The 17,609-nt window shown below is 44.5% G+C and overlaps 1 protein-coding gene across 3 annotated transcripts in view; it reads right to left on the bottom strand.

Annotated features, from left to right (window-relative positions):
- Positions 1–9,735, bottom strand: part of LOC100541983 (contactin-4) — a 249,894-nt gene extending 240,159 nt beyond the window's left edge. The window contains exon 1 of one of the 3 annotated variants that reach the window (XM_085235518.1): positions 9,582–9,735. The gene's annotated coding sequence lies outside the window, so the exon portion shown is untranslated. Of the gene's footprint in view, positions 1–9,003; positions 9,310–9,581 lie in introns of those variants that run through there. The other 2 variants (XM_085235519.1, XM_085235517.1) reach the window with 2 other exon arrangements.
- Between the last annotated feature and the right edge of the window lie 7,874 nt (positions 9,736–17,609).

The following is a 17,609-nucleotide window of genomic DNA, read 5'->3' as shown; positions in this document are numbered from 1 at the left end:
CAATAGTATCTCCTTGCAATGCACATACTCCACCAGCTGGCAAAAATGCTCAGCAATGATAGGCGGACTGTATTATTGGCAAATGGTTCTCATAGTCTGAAGTTTTCTTGTTCCCTATCATTGCCCACTACGAAACAAACCGCCATTAAAACACTTGTATCGTGCCATCGTAACACCTTCCAATTTTTGTGAGCTTTTTTACTTTTTAAAATCTCTCCTATCAAAGTATCTTCAAAACTGGAGAACAGCAGTCACAGCCCACTGCTAGGAGGGCAATGCGTCCATATATCCATCCCAGGATATTTATGCAACTTGTTGCAGAAAACCCTCAGTCGTTGAGACCACACTGCTCCCAACTCCCCGTTAGCTGAGCAAGCAAACCAGAAACCCATTAATTTGCTGCATGAGTTATGGCTCCCTGCAGCACCTTTTGTTCACTGTCAAGGTTGTGCAACAATGACGAATGCAGCTACATTCAGCCCAAAACTCCGGAATTTGATATACTAAATCATTCTAGATATGAAATGTCTCAGCGATAAGCCTGGCAAATGAATTCCTCTGGAGCCTACACTTTTGCTGTACACGAGGCAGGACAGAACCCCGATCCCATCCCACGCTGACTCGCGTCGCAGTTTGGTAGCACTGCTGTTCCCAGGAAAGAAATCAGAAGCCCAGGAAAATTCACCCCACTTCCAGCGGCCACTAAAAGACGTTGCACATCTGCATACATAATAGAGGCAGCAAAAGGCAGTGTGGGGAATTAGAAGCTCACCAGTTATCCCTATTTTAATAGCAGTAGCTGTACACGCATATAAAATTTCCACTTTCCCTAGTAAATAAACAGAAAAGACTGCAGCAAAATAAACAAACAGGAGAACACAGTCAGAATACTTAAGCAGCAAGACACAGGCAGTTTTCAGTTTCATTGTCATCAACTTAACTATTAATCTTTTTTATTTTAAAAAGATCTTCTGCCATAGCATGCCAAAGTCAAGAGAACTGAATACACTTCATCTTAGCTAATTTGTAATGAACATGTAACATTTCAAAGGAATCCTAGACCAAAATGGATTAAGGCATGAAGATGCTGGAACAATTGATACTTCCATTTTAATTTCTCAAAATCACCATCAGATACATCATAGTGCTTAACACTGAGAAGATTTTGCAAGCCTCATAAACAACAGTGGCACTACCCATTATCACCCAAGTACAAATTAGTTTGACCTTTTCAGCTTTCTCATACTACGCTTCCTTTTTTCCACTTGACTTAAGAAAATATTGAGTCAATCTGTGTTCTGCACTCGTCATTCTCAAATGCATTTGACTGCTGTTTTTTCCCTCCTTCTGAGATTACAAGAGCCCCATCAAACCCTGAATTCACCCAAGCAATTCTTTCACTCCCACCAGCAACATTACTGTCACTCTATAGGAAAGACCTGACCTTATGCTTAGCATTGCACCATATCTGCTTTTTCCATCTCCACCTCCCTGATAAAATGAAGGAAAGGTGTGATGGCTTCCTTTAATATTCACTGCAGGAAATGCTGGTACACAACGTGAAAATCAGACGATGGCTGCACCAGAAATGTGGGACAGCTGCGTGATGGCCACAGCCCTGCTCACAGAGCTCTGTGCCTGCCAGAGGTGTCAGGGGATGGAGATATTTATAGTTCAGCACTTCTATCAGCACACAGACAAAGCATCCCTAACACCTCGCACCTTTCGGGACATCTCTGCACGTGCTCACCGCCACGGTCACTGACTTCTGCAAGGTTTAAAATCATTCTTCCTGAATCACTGGCACTTTCTAACAGCACGTCTGGCTGCAGTGGATCCAACAGAGGAAGCTTCTTGTAGCTTTGATCTTCTTGGTTGGCAACCAAAGGAGCTGGGGATGGGCAGAGAGAGCGTTGCTCTCTCAGGCACAAAAACCTGACCTGTATGCCAGAGTGAAAGAGTACTTGCCGCACCAGGAAGGATGGATAACAGCAGGTATAAAAACATTGGGGAAAAAGAAGGGTCAAACAGAGGCAGAATGGCTTTGTGGGTTAATAAAGAATCGAGACACTGATGGTGGAAACGCGTCAAGGAAAAAAATGATGTGCTTTGGTACAGATTCTGAAGAATTAGGAATCCTGAGAAAAATTATACTGGGGAAACTGTATGATGGGGATCATAAGCACAAGCTTCGATATGCACCTGAATGCCTGCAAGCCGCCTCTGGCTCTTTAGCAGGGAGCTGTGGAAGCAGAGCAGTGATAACGTGCCTCCAAGTGTACCCCGGTCCCGTGATGTGCGTGATGCTTCCTCCTGTGCAGAACAGGGAGAAGCAGGGATGCTCTGAGACCGGGGAGGCTGAGGGCTGAGTGCTGCCACCCTGTGGGACCGCTGCCTCCTATGTCTGTGCACGCTCAGAGCAGGAAGGCACGGGGGAAATGGGGTGAGAAAAGCCCCAACCAAGTTGTTTTCAGAGAAGTGAAACAGTGAAATACATTGGGGTATTTATTCTGAGCAGAAAATATTCATGCCTTGGAAAAAAAACTAACTGAAATGTGTCCAGAATAAGAACAAATATGAGAATTCAAAATAAATTGCATGGAGAAATTGCCGATCTGATGCATTTACACAGTCCATATGTACTCGTGTATATCAAGGCCTGAACTGAAATCCAGTTTCTGTACATGGCTAAGAGCTGATTATGTCTGGAATGACTCTTTGGCTGCACTTCATACTCGTTCATTTCTACTTCGAGCTATACATGCATAACAGAGGGCATTATATACCTCCCTAATTGAACAATACAGATCAATTAAATACAAAAAGTCATTTCTGGACTAAAACCCTCTTAGGCAAATGTTCTGCTCTTATGCTAAGTAACTCTTTTTAGAGCTTGGAGGTGAGTGCTGTTCAGAAGCTTTTTTTCAAAAGACTGGGAGACAAAGACCAAGAAGATTCACTCGCTCATGATAAGAGGATTCAGATCTTTTGCCTCCGTCTCACAAGAGCAGGGTAGTAGTGATAAAATATAGATATTATTTGATGAAAGCTACTCAGCGCTCTGCAACGGGAGGTGAAGAACCCTCACCTGCTTAGCACTGAACATACCTTTCAACCACAACTCGTGGGTCACACCATAACACAAAGTACAGTGTTATTCAAATAATATGGGAAAGTCAGCACAGAAGGTGAACTTATGCACAGACTGCAGCCCACCAAGTACAGGTTCCTCACACACAATGCTGTGTAAAACCCAGTGGTCCCACCTAATGCCCAAGGGCAGGAGATCGACTACATTAGCAAGTAACTCACACTTCCTGATGGTGTCAGAAACCGAGATTTCAGCAGGTGCTACAGAAGTCCCCAACAGCAGCGCAGCACTAAGACAGCTACAGGGGATATTTGTTTTGCCACTGACCCACCAGTACGTGTTTTTCCCAAAAATACACCACTGCAACTGAAAAGATTATTGATTTAAACCTAGTGCAGCTAAATTAACAGAACGCAGCTCAGATACGAGCCTAATATTAACCACCCAAGAAAGGAAAGCCTTCCTAACGACCTTGGAGTTCATGGGCTTTCTGCAACTCCAAAGCCCAATCATTAGCTCATACTTAGAGATTATGCTCAAGGTTTTATATCTATAAGTGAAAAGAAGCACAAATGCAAGATCAGAACCATTAACAGAGAGCCAGGAACAGGCAAAGCAGCATTTACTGAATATCCTCAGTAATTCTGGTTTTCACAGAGGGCTAGTTGGGTTTTTACACTCCTATTATTGGAAGCATAGAGATGGAAATGTGTTTAATTGTTTGAACATGATGTCGTTCATAAGTCTTCCCAAATAATACCCTGTTATCTGCCTAAGAGCTTAATAAACCACACACTTACCTTTGTGATAAAAAAAACCTACTGGTAGGTTATTGTTATTCAGTCCATGAAGATTAAATTATCATTAATACTAAAGGTTTTTCCATTATAAACACCAAGTATGGTATTTGTTCCTTTTCTTAGTCTTCTAATTGACTAAGATGACCTGCTAAACCTTATGTAGATTGGGTTTAAATACCACACATCTTCATTGGCCAAACATTTATGTAAATATATTATAAACACCGGTTTTGTTTATAAGACCTTACACTGATAGAGTTTAGAGTAGACTCAACCAATCAGGAGTATGAAGCAGCTCAGGACTCACTGGTCTCCTGACCAGCTATCAAATGCCAAATGCTGCTGGGATCTCTTTCAGTAAGAGCATCTTCTAACCCAAATCTCGCACGTCTCTTACATGACATACTACAGCATCAACTCTCAGCAGCTCAGGCAATGACTGCCTGTGGGGGGTCCCTTGTGCCCCCAGCTCCATGGTCAGAGTTATGGTTCAGGAATCCCATGAGATACAAGCAGTGACCAGGTTGGAAATGATTCCTCTCCTGCAAATTGCTCCAGGAGGTGCGGGGGCACTGACTTCGGGCTATGCTACTGGTGAGCAAGGAGATAAAGGTGAGGAGAGAGATGAAAAAACCCAGCACACTGGCCTCCCACTTTAAAAAAAAAAAAAAAAAAAAAAAGAAAAAAAGAAAGAAAAAGCCAACCATAGCAATTGGTCTTTCAATTACATCTTGCTCTGCTCACAAGAATGGAAAAGGTGACGGTTAATAACAAATGTCGCCAATGAGTCTCACTGAAGCCTGACTCAAAGCCTCTGGAAAAACAAATAGAAGAAAAGATGGCAAAGTACTGGTAGTTAACAAGATTTATCTGCGGTTCTGCCTATGTATCAATGCTCACCAAACTCCCACTGCACCACTGAAGTAGCCCTGAAGGAGATCTCAGTCTTTTCATCTGGATGCTTTTCCCCAAAATCATTCTTCGGGGATGTTAAATTTTCAGAAGACCCATTGGGAAAAAAATGTTGTCATTAGCATATGAGTACATCCTAACAGGCAAAATGTCTCGCTTTCTTCTAAACTTTGTAATGCATCTTAGGAGAGCTTTGTACTGGAAACATCAAAACATTTATTCATTAACAAAGATGTTTGGCTAAATCTGAGGCATCTCCAGCCAGCTTTCATGCAACAGAGCATCAGCTGCTGATCAACTGGGAGCTTATGGAAGGATTAATAGAAGAAATAAACGTTGTAGAACCACAACATTTCACACAATCTTTTAAAAATCCCTGTAAAGGCCATTTTAAAAGATATAATTGTTCTAGAATATTTTCTTCAGATCCCATCACCTTTTTCAAGTGATGTACTGTGGTAAGGATGTCGCTTGCCTTACTGAAGACCACATGCCGATGCATCTATGCTGTAATTAGGTACCAGAGCAAAAATCCAAATTTACAGTGCACAGTCAAAACCTGCTCCTTATTCTTTAGCGTGAATATAAACCATGAATATAGATTACAGAAAATTCACTAGATTGTTTTTAAAATGCTTTGACCTTCTTGTTCCTGAAGGTCTGATTTCCAATAATTTAACAAAGCAATTCAAAAAAAAAAAGAAAAATCTTTCTTTTCTTAGTGTCATACTGAAACCGATTTTTATCCTGCAGATTAAGATAAAAAGTGACTGCTTCTATCTAGGGAAAAGCAAAGAATGAAGTTATTTCCTAAGTACAGCAAATACAGTACTGGAAATGCTGTTTGGTGCAGAAAATACCATTCTGAGTTCCTAATGAAACATGAGCCTCATTTACTAAGGCTGTAAGCAGATTTGACAGCAGCGTTTTTGTTTTAATATCACCATTTTTGGTGGATGATCGCAGGGGACAGGGAATGCTTGCGTATTCTCAGGGAACACGAGATTGGGTGGATGTCATCATTATATATGTGCTTTGCTAATAATAAAAAGAATGAATCACTACTGCCATGATATCCACACTTATATTTGAGTAACCACTGCAGCAGATAACAGTAAAGATGTGTGCAAGTTTAAATCCTGGCAGCACGCCTGGATGAGAGCTCCGGAGCTGACATTTGTGGATCTGTGTGATTCATGTAACTTTGCTGTGTTTGTGATTACCTTCCTGTCAGGGACTGCGCATCACTCACGCAGCAGCCTCACGGTTCCTGCAATGGAAGGAAAAAATCCCAACTGTTGCACCAAACCCTGCTCGCCACCGGCCGCACAACAGCTCACAGGCAGAGGGAAAACAGCGTTTATAGGGACATTACAGGGTCATCTTAGGCCACAGACGAAGGTGTGGGAAGAAAAGCCAGACTTCCTCTGATCTCGTCTGGCTAAAAATAAGAAAATAGAGCTGTGGCCATTTATTGAACTTAGAAAGGTGGCAGAGTAGCACTAAGGAACTGCTTCTCCTCGTGCCATCACTGCACCCCAGTGGTCCCAGTGGTGCTGGGCCTGGGGCAGATGCTTGAGCTGGGCCTGGGCCTGGGCCTGGAGCAGAGCTCTGCTAACTGCTGCTCAGAGACACCACAGAGGAATTAGAAAGGCAACAACCTGGCTGTCTTGTGGGCAGCATCCCCTCTGCCTTGTTTTCACCCTGATTTTTTAATAAAGCAAGCCAACTACACAGAACTGTCAGGCAAGGCTAAGTCCCCAAATCAAAGGAAATAAATTACTTGGTACCAGAACATTTACAAAATCGTTTTCAAATTTCACATATTTCACAGAAGTTGTACAGAATAGCAACTCAGCCTATTTTCATAGGTGCTCCCACAAGCTAACACACGTATTTCAAATGGTGGCAATGCTATCCCCCTTCATACAGGTATGGGGCGAGGGGTTGATGGTGGATTCGATGATCTGAGTGGTCTTTTCCAACCTTAATGACACTGTGATTCTATGATTATCAGACATGGATGTCACCAAGAAATGTTCCAATACAGGAGGTGCAATCTGGGAACCAAGGAGAGTTTTCCCACCAGTTGCCTGCTGCCTTGCATTGCCACCATCTTTGCCCCCAGAACAAGCTCTCCTAAGCTGATGATTAAACACTGGTATTTGGGGAAATAAGCAATGGAAGGATTAACACCCAAAATACAACTGTGGCCACCAACAGGCTGAGGTCTCACAGAACACAGTGCAACACCAGTGCCAAAGCTGTCCCAGTCTGCAGGGCTGGGGACATGCCAGTACACCCCACTGCCAAGGCACATTCATCTCACATCCATGGTGGCCTTGGGTTAGGAACCATGGTAGCACTGCTCATGTGCAGTTCAGCTTGGAAAGAAACGTTTCATCCTCTTTAGTATTTACATGCTAAGGAAGAAGGGAGGCTCTTGTACAGGTAAGCTTTTCTTCTGGTGTCGTTCACATCCAAAGCATACAGTCTGTCATCAGGTAGAACAGAACAAGCTTAAAATTCTGGGAATTCTTGGAAAAAAAAAAAGCTTAGCTCCACAACAGAATGTGCACCGAGGAAAATTCCCAGCTCGAGGAGTTTTCCCATGGTCATCTGATTCAGTGCTGCACTGCACACACTACTTGACTCCAGTGTTCAGCATCCAGGCGAGCACATGGGCAGGAGACCCTCCATGAGTGCTATTCGCAATAGCACACCAAACAAAGGTTTTGGCACAGCCTCCTGCACAGTGTGAGCCCGCTGGATGGGAGCTGATGAAGCACCTACTGACATCAAGACCCTGTCAGAGGTATTCAGCTCTGCCCAGAGCTGTGTGCAGTGAGGAAGAGGTTACTGCACCCAGCAGAAGCCATTGTCTAAAGCAGGCTGCTTTGGGAAAATTAGCAGTGTGCACACCCCTAAATGAAGCTTTACAGCAAGTAAAAGAGGGATTAGCCATGTAAAGTAAGTCCTTTTGGTATTAGATTAAAGGGGGGAGGTGACTTTGAAGGATTATTTAGGAGCCATTTAAGCAGTTCGCAGGGACTTAGAAGTGCAGGGTAAAAAATACAAGCTCTGTAGGTCCAGAAAAATAGAAAAAAATAAGTGGTCTGGCCGGCAAAGCAGCACAAAAGATTCCTGGAGGGTGGATACGAGTGCAGGGCCCGTGGCTTTGCTTCCCACACATGCATGCATGGGACAGACTGCTGATGGAGCAGCGGTGGGGAGCACAGGGGCTCGCATCCCGCTGGCACGTTCCGGGCACGGGGAAAGAAAGCATCTCAGGAGCCGCGTGGCTGCTTAACTAGTAGGATCCCACCGGTCTCTGCTCTTATCTGAATGATTTACCTGCGAGGATGCAGGTCCTGAACCAAGCCACGTAAACAGGAGGATGTGCAAGCGTAACACAAAAACTGACTTATCCCCATAGGCAAACGTCCCCCTTCCTCCCCGCACCTCAGGGCGCCTAATCAACATGCTGGCTCTTAATCCTTTGCCCACATTAAATCCCGCAAGGGAAAATGAACGCACTGCTGCAAGACCTCAGATTGTTTTATTAAACCCTCCTCGCAGAAATCAGCTCCTGCTTAGTCCAAAACGTGATGGATAATTAGTATGTAAGATACAAACTATTTCCACTTGTTATGCAAGAAGCATCGTTTAATTTGTAGTTTAGAGAGCAAGTCATTCCTGTCTGGGATAAATAAAACAACACGCTGCATTATGTTGCTCACGACACGGAAGCAACATCAGACTGGGGAAAGCAGAAGAAGCTAAAAGTCAAGCAGGGAACATCGGCTGTATCAAGCAAAAAGTTATGCATGCATTCTGCCAGCTTGCGAGGGAGCATCTCCCTGCCAGCAGAGACGCGCGCACACCCACAGCCCCAGCCCCGCGCTCTCCATCTCCACCGTGTTTCCCTCGCCCTCGGCGGGGCCAGCTCTGCCCTACCCCGGCTCTCCCCTCCCGGGGCCGCTCTCCGAAAGCCGCTCCGGCAGCACGGGGGAATCGCCGCGCTCCCGGTTCCGCTCCCCGAGCTCCGCGCTCTGCTCTCCGGGCTCCGCACCCCGCGCATCCCCGCTGTTCTCTCCTTCCCCTCGCCGCACCCGGTTCCCTTATTCCCCGTTGGAATTTTTCACCTCCCGATGGGTTTCTCTTTTCCCCGCCTGCTTCCCGCAGCGGAGCGGCGCTTACCTGCCCGGGGCTGGGGGCATGCTGGGCTCCGCGGGCGCTGCCTGCCCGCCGTGCGCGGCAGCCCCGAGGTGCGCGATTCCCGCAGCAGCCCGCGGCCGCAGCATTGAGCGGCAGCGGCCGGGAGCCGGGCGAGCAGCGCAGACCCCTCCTCCTCCTCCCAAAGCTGCGCCGTGCGCGGGGGGCGGGCGGAGGAGCCGCGGCAGCGCGGCCGCCCTTAACCCTTCTCCCACCCCGCAGCCCCGAACGGCGCTCGCCGCCCTCCTGCGGGGCTCAGCGGGAGTCTGAAGGCTCACCCCGGCTTCTTTTCGGTTTGCTTTCAGTCAAGGGAGGGCTCGTCCCGGCAAATGAGGACCCATCCGCATCCGCTGCCCAGTACAGCCCCGAACAGCGGATAGCACGGAGTCCCCAATTACAGCGCTGGGCATGTATTTGTTGTTTTTTTTTTTTTTTTTTTTTTTTTTCCCCTCTCTGCGGTTGCCTCCAGCATTAAGCTCAGCTTTGCCATAATTTTCTCACTCGTGCAAAGCTGCCTCCCTCCATCTGCCTGATCCACCCTCTGCTTTCATCCCCATTCTGACCCTTCTCGTCCAAGACGGCAGCGTCTCTCGGCGCTCTCGGGAGAAGGGACGAGGCACGGAGGAGCACACGAGGTTCCCATTCGTGCCCCTCCAACACCGCTCACTGCGAGCTGCCGTCCCGCGCTGGGACCTTCCCCAGGGTCCTCTTCCACGAGCTCTCTCTCCACTTGTAGCTGCCAAGCAAATAACGAGCCGCGAAGCGCTTGGAGAGCCTGAGCTCAGGTTTAATACATAGAGCGATTTAAAGGCACAAAGAATGGAGAGAGAAAGAAAAAAAAAAAAAAAACAACAAAAACATACGCAAACCGAAGGCGGGACCTACCTTTCCCCTGTCCTGCACTGCCGAACGGGGAGAAGTGCTCTAAAATGACTGTGTAAAAAGTGCCGTTCAGTGCAAAGACAGTATTCAGCCTTAACTGTGCCTCCCCTGGGTTTTGAGGGATTAAGTGAAACCCTTATTATGTTTAATTATCTCTAGAGTTGCTCTCTGTGCTTGCTGCCTTGCTTTATGGTTTAATAAACTGCACGTCGATATAAACTGAATGACAATTAACATTAGTGCAGGTTGGATTCGCGTTTATTGCTGCTCGCAGGTTCACACTCGACGTGCCTCCGCACGGAGCTTTCATTGCCACCTATCAGCACCTCTTCATCAGCACAGCTCCCGGCTCCAGAAGGTGGCTGGAAAACTCCCCGAGCAGCTCGGGGTTCATGTGGGAACCCCTAATTTAGCCCCATGGACACCCATCTGTGCTGGCACATGGGGTGGAGGTAACCGAGTCCCTTGAGCCCACCCGCTGTCGCTGCCCGCAGCTCCTTACCGATGCTGGGCTCCCACGTGATGGTGGATGCACACAGAGGTCAGGAGGGGCCAGCACTGCCTTTCCTGAATCCTAGTGAAGCTCTAACATCAGATCCAACTGCGAAAGCAAAGTCTGGAGGAGCTGGGGGTACTGCACTTGAGCAGTGTATAAATGAATCCCGCGTGCTATGAGACGTTATATAAATGTTATGTATTATCTGTGTAATCTCATTCTGATTTATACAATAGTAAAGACTGCTCAGTAATCCAAAATAAATATATCTCAAGTTTAGCTCCAAGTGTTTTCAATTTGGGAGTGCCTGTGTCTCCAAGGTCACCTCATAAATCCTGGCACTGTGGCACGGCGCTGCCACTCTGCGTGGGGTGTAATAACTCTGGAGGGAAATCAACGCTGAAAATGCTGCCGAATTTTTCAAAAGGAGCACAGGTAGAAATACATCATCACAACCCATCTGAGCGTGCAACATCCTCACGAGCACTGGAGGAAAAACATCATCCAGCCTCAACTGGGTGGCAACCAAAAGCAAATAGGAACTGAAAGGTAAAACCAGGGGACCGGTGTGTGCAGACAGATGGCTTCCTCGGAAAGCCTCTTGGTTGCACAGCCTTCTCTGCAGACATTGTAACACATCACCTAATGAAGGAGCAGACAGGTCACTTGCTTTTGTTTCTAAACGAACCCACGAATAAGGCCAAAGGTAGAAGAGTCGGAACTCCAAGACTCCCGTCTACGAGTCAGACAAATTCTTTTTAGCAAATAGTCTAAAATACTTCATAAATCCAGTAAGAAAAGCTGCCTTGCAGGTTTTTAAGATCACTTGCAATAATAAAGCTGACACTTTGAATAAAGCCTTACAGCACGACCTTCGGAAACAAGCAGCTGCACTCATGCTTGACAACTGGGATATTGGTGCCAGAACATTGCAGCGATATTTAGCATGGTAATACTAATTACGGAAAAACAAACTATTTTTGATTACCATGAAGGCTGTCACACAGGCAAAGCTAAGAGAGAGGCAAAACCAGCCCTGCTCCTGATGCATTTACACCATCCTGCCCTGCTGCTGCCAGGAGGTGTGGGTGAGGCAGTGCGTGGTCCCGCAGTGCATCCATCCCACCTGTAGGGATAGAGACAGAGGGCCAGGCCATAAATTTATGGGTGATGATCTCATGGCCTGAACTTGGCAGAGGTCCTTTGTTTAGGCTCCAGTTTGTGTAAATCTTGGGGAATGTTTGTGCACTGTTTTACTAATACGGTAAGACTTTGTTAGGCAACTCTTTAAATGACTGCTACAAAGCAATCTCCAGGGTTTACACTGTAGTTTTGTCTGACCTTTGATTAAAATACCAAGGCTATCTTTACAAGGTGATGGCTCTTCGCAAAGTTCTTTGAGGGGCTGTTCAAGTCTAGGGCTGCTTATCTCATAGGGATACAGACAAGCATCATAACCCACAAAGAGTTTTGCAGGCATTTTCCTTTTTTTCTAACCATTTAACAGTCTTGCATCATGTGAGTTTCATTACAAGATAATGCAAATATGTGAATATATATACATATATATATATATGCATAGCTTTAAAGAAGATAAAAGAAGAAAAAAAAAATAACAACTGGCTGAGAATTGTTTGCAGTGTGATCTGTAAATATTCCCACATCCACAGGGAAGTGACAGCACAGACGGTGAGAAGTGGGAGAATAAATCTTATATTCAAGTGATATTAGCGCTGTGGAAAGGTGGTAGATGGACGACTTCAGAGGCTGATGTCCTATCTGTAAACAAGGAAGAAACCTCTGTGTTTTGCCAGCATGACCCAACGTGTTTCAGAAGCCATTGCTTGGAGCTGCAAGGTGATGTTAGCGCCAGATTCAATCTTTGGCCATCCCAGTGAGGTCTCTGCCAAAGATGCCAGATGCCAAATGCAGTGAAGCATTTTGAAGAACGTGAGTATTTAACCATGGCAATATGATACTGAGAAGGAAAAATCTGAACCTACAAACTTAGAGTCATCAAATAGTCCTCAGATTTAGCTTTAATGACTTGGTTGTCCAAGGACAAAGAACAACACTGGGCTTTCCAGGATCCGGGTGTTTGAAAGAGTCATCACTTTTTTAGCTTATTTCTAAATTCTTTATGTCCATAAGGTCTCTGGATGACAACAGCAGTTCTGCCTACCTCAGGGTAGCACCGGAATGGACCAAACAATGATTGCAGTCTAAAAAGCTTTGTTCAATAGCAACTGAATCCAGATTGTTTGTTTGTTTTCATTGGATTTCCTGTGTCCAACTTTTCAAAAATCCCCTAAGGGATATGTTTCCTAGCCAAATTTGATAATAAAGGGCATTTTAACGATCAAGGTACCAAATCCTGAAATTTGGGATTTTGGAATGAAAATGATGCAATCCTCAAATGGCCAAACTATCATTTGTAACTCTAAATTAAAGCCTTAGGTTACAAGGCAAAGAATTTTAACATTTAAAAAAATCAGAATAGAAAAAGCCTGAAGCTTCTCAGTCTAAGCTATAAATTATTTTTGTCATGATTAAGATTCCAAGGTGACACCCACTGATACATTTTAGTAGTTAGAGAAACATGTTAATGTAAACTTCATTATCTGCTGTGAATTTTTTTACGTTCGATTTTAAATACAATAATCTAATTACTTCAGAAATTAGAAGGACAGCTCACCATTATTTCCAAACCGTCACAAAAAGGAAGCTTCAAACGATACAAACTTAATAGTATGTATATTAAAAATGTTAAAAATAATACCCCTTAAAAAGACAAAATTCAGAGTGTGTTGCCATGATAAGGTGCTGACATTTATAAATGCCATGTGATTAGCATGTGAAGAAGAGATACACATTCATTGTATGCTAAGACCTATTAATCATCTGTCACCTGATAAACATGCAGCATAATGCCCTCCCTGCTTCATTTCGAGTCCTTACAAAGTTGGCTGTGGGTGCTGATAACTCCAAAACTTCTTTGGACTGTTTAGTTAGGACTTTTAATAGAAAGAACTTTGCACACTACCTGTGCACAGCTGGAATCTTGCTGAAGAACGCAGCTCAGATGGACCATCATGGGTCCAAATTAAGAGTGGATGAACAGCCGTCAACCAGCGATCTCATCAACCACAGTCATTCTTCTTCCAAAGGTTACCGAGGGTGCTCCTGGTGCATTTTCTGTTCTAAATGTTCTACTGAAAACTTTGGTATTTGGCTTTCAGAGAACGAATCTGTGCTTGAAGCTTCATGAATGGAACCCTCCAGCCAGGCAAAGCCCCACTGATCACATCACATCCCTGCACGATTCTCCACAACTCCAGCCAGTGAACTGGGAAAGAGTGACAGCTTTTCTTCCAGGGAAGCCTGGAGACAGGTCCTCCAAGGCAGATAAACTTCCTTACATCCAGAGAAAAGCCAACGGCAGGCACTTAGGAGTTGAGAGACAAGAATTATCAGATTAAACATGCGATCCATTTATCCAGTATCTCACCTTAGATCATGACTTATTCCAGGGAGAAGAGCCCAGCATGGCCCTCACACAGGCCACCCATGGAGATTCCACTGATTCAGCCACGCAGCTGCAGCTGCAAGTAGCTAACTAAAACCCCTTCAAAATACAAACTGCTCTTCTCAGTAATGAGAGCTGGAAGGTCTTTTAGACTTTCGCTAGAATGGGAGCCACGGAGAGAATTTTGAGCAAGACATAGTCTATTGTTAACGCACAGATAAGGAAGAACAAAAATAGAACTGTATTAATTTCAGAAATACAGGGAAAAATATACTTGTGTCAAGGAAAAAGAAAGTAATAAAAATTTTTATATGAAAGATTTCTATAGAGGCCATTAGAAAGAGCAGAGAGAGGGGAAAAAAGAGCAGAGGAAAACATCTCTCTGCAGCTTATGAATAACAGATAAACTTTATTCTTGTAATGATAGGGTAAGGTTTTAGTTGAAGGGCAGTAGCCTGCCAATAATAGAGATAAAGACAAATACTGTTATAGCTTCTGGAAAAATAAAAACAAAGCTGATTTTTTTTTTCTTTTTAATTGAAACAATTATTTTTCCCTAGGACAGTTGGTTACATTCGACAGATAAGTTATTAACTGTCACTTCTGAATTTTAGCTTTATACAGCAGTTATCAACGTGCTGATTCTGCATGCATAATTTCCTAAAAGGGATCATATTATTATGGCAGTCGTGTGAGCAGTATGTGAACACGCATATTGCCGTTTAAGTCATTATCTGAAAATAATATCCTGAATTGGATATATCCCATGGGAAGAAACAGAACAAAACCACTTTGGCCCAAATGTATTTATGATATTTAAGCAAACACTGGAGCCCTTTTACATGCCTAAGCCAGAAAAAAATAAAGTCAGTGTAAACGTGCTATAGAGCATTCAAATGCTGTGCCGTCACTGCTGTGAGACATCCAGTGGATGCCAGGCTATGCATTGCTTAATGCTGCATGCCCATGAGTCCATGAGTGTAAAAAAAAAACAGGTCCAAAGACACGAAATTCTCTGTTCTATGCAGAGAAACAACCAGCAGCTGAATCTTCCTATTCTGAACGATTCTGAGTTTGGCTTTTGTGTATTCTTCAAGCTTTATAGACCTTCCTGTAGTGACAGAGCTGCTGGTCATTCATTAAAAGGAAACAGAACAAAAGGATAACTGAAATCTTTCAACAGCTAAGTGGATTTTTTTCTTCTCTTTTTTTTTTTTTTCTTTTTCATTTTTTATTTTTTATTTTCTAAAGAATGGATTTAGCTCTGCAAAGGAAAGACAACTGAACCATTTGAAACCCTAAGGAAATGCTTACTCCTTCCTTTGCAATGCTGGGATGTTCCACTAAGGCTTACATTTATTAAGAGTCTTCCAATGGATTTATGAACAGAAGATTACGTTCTTAATGCTGCTTCTCAGAAATTGAGTGAATAATTCAAAGCACACCAATATGCTATGGAAAACAGAAAAGTACCTTTACAGCTCAGTACCATATAAAGAAAGTGAGCCTCAAGCTCACTCAAGCTATATAAATGTGATAGATGCAGCATAAAGACCACTGTGTATGAGACAGCTGCATGAAGTGAGGTCGTGTAAAGCACTGAGTGGTAGCTATAGAATATATGAACAATTGCTAGCAGAAACGCACATGTATAACATAAGATTGATAGCACTACATATGAAAAACATACCAGTTAGACCATTAATAAGCTCTGTTTGTGCTTCGTATTGACAGATTTAGAGCATCCGCCCATCAGAAGTCAAAGACATTAGAGCAATGGCCCAGGGCAATGAGCCAGCTACCAGAGGAGGTTCATCTTTGTGCCAGGGGAGGAAAGAGCAGCTGGGAGCTGCTTCTCTAAATACCTGCACTGTTCCCTTTCAACATTGTTTTCTTTAAGAATGCTCATGGCAAACAGGAATGGGCTTTCATCAGATGCCCCAGGACAGGAAGATGCCATGGAATGGCAGTAGTCTGCTGGGTTTGACAACAGGGAGCTGCTAAAAAGGAGGTGGTATGAGGACATTCAGAATGGAAAAGGTTTGATTGGCAATTTGGCAGTTGCTGTACGCAGCTCAACTTAGTCTGAAGTAAACAGTAAATCAGTCATGCCTACACATGAATTCTTGCTGAGGAGTGAGAAAAGCCCTATATCTGTGGAGGTAGAGGACACTGTGGACCCAAGCAAAGACATTAAAAGAGAGGAGTTCAGGATCATCAAGCAGCTGCATTGAAATACGCAAGGAAATCTCTCTCTCTTTCCTGCCCCTTCTCTATCAGAATCTGGCAACACTCATTCTTCCCGTTCTTCATGCGAGGATGCAATGAGACAGCAAAGTGATCTCTGGAGAAACCTCTCATCCAAGACTGTTCATCTGTAAAATGGGGACTGGTGTTGATTTGCCCACCCGTCCCCTGTGAGCACTTCTCTAAGGAGTCAGCCTCCCTGAGTGCAAACCAGTGGCATTTCCATCAAAGCCATTATCTGCCAAACCCATCCTAAAAAACACTTACGTGCCAGCTCAGCTGCTCATGTGAGCCGTGCACAGGGGACACTCAGCTTGCAATGCCAGGAGCCTTCTGCAAAGCATCTCCCACCAGGGCTGGTGCTCAACCCAAGAGGGAAAAGAGAGTCTATCAAGGAACTGATCATAAAGTTTCTGATTCCCTCAAATATGGTGTTTGAGGGATTCATTGTCCCCTCCCAGGAAATTCCATTACTATGTTTAACACCATTAGAGCCCATATAAGTGAAGTGGGACACTAAAATCTGCTTTACACTTTTACCATAACCTCAAAATGAAGGAAAAAAATAGCATAAAAGAGCAGATCTGAGCCATCCCCATCAGAAAGGAGCTTTCCCATCTCAAACATGCACGTCTTGACATCTGACTCAGTATCACAGTAAAAATTGATCCCTGTGCAACATCCCAAAGGCAATAAGGGTGAAGAATGTGTGTCCTTTACTTCTTTGGGGCTACCTGCTTCCCTGCCTTTATTTTAAATTACAGATGATAAATAAAGAGGAAGAAAGCAAAAGAAACCCGTAGGAACAAAAGATCACAGTGTTTTCTGGAGTGATCCAGCTGATTTAAGCATGTAGAAACACTTGATGCTCACTGCAAGTTACTTTGTTGTGTATTCTGTTTAACTGTATGTGGTTTGTCTCACTGCTGTCTTTGTTTCGGGGTTATTTTTAGATCTGAAAAATGCTCAGCAATTAGCTGCTTTCTCACGGTGCTGTGCCTTACCAGATGCTTGCAGGTTGCCTTTCTTTCCTGCTGCAAGCCTGCCTGCAGCTGCTGATCACTCGGTTCGCCTGCTGCCATGCATGCAGCAGTGAGGAGCTGAAGGGGCCAAGCCTGACCCATTTGCCAACCCCCAACCTCCTGCACCTTTTTGGGGTCATCCGAGCACTCTTAATTCTGCATTACACGCAAACTGCAGGCCCACAGCTGCATGAATGGTTCTCCTAACGTTTGCTACTCAGCGCGCACCAACCGCTCACTGCTGTTTGCTAATGGGAGGGCATGGGTCTGGACTGGGTTGTGTCCCTTGGCACTTCCCATGCACATTCCCTAGGAATCCTTTGCAAAGTCTTTTTTCACCCCATCTTGAATCTCAGCTGTTGTGCCTCAGCAATGTCTCCCGCAGGAGTGAAGCCACCGCAGCAGAAGGAAAATAAAA

The sequence above is a fragment of the Meleagris gallopavo genome, chromosome 14 (genome assembly GCF_905368555.1).
Source record: "Meleagris gallopavo chromosome 14, MGAL_WU_HG_1.1, whole genome shotgun sequence".
In the NCBI taxonomy this organism is placed as follows: domain Eukaryota; kingdom Metazoa; phylum Chordata; class Aves; order Galliformes; family Phasianidae; genus Meleagris; species Meleagris gallopavo.
The sequence above is the reverse complement of the archived record's forward strand: the minus strand, read 5'-3'. Positions and strand labels throughout refer to the sequence as shown.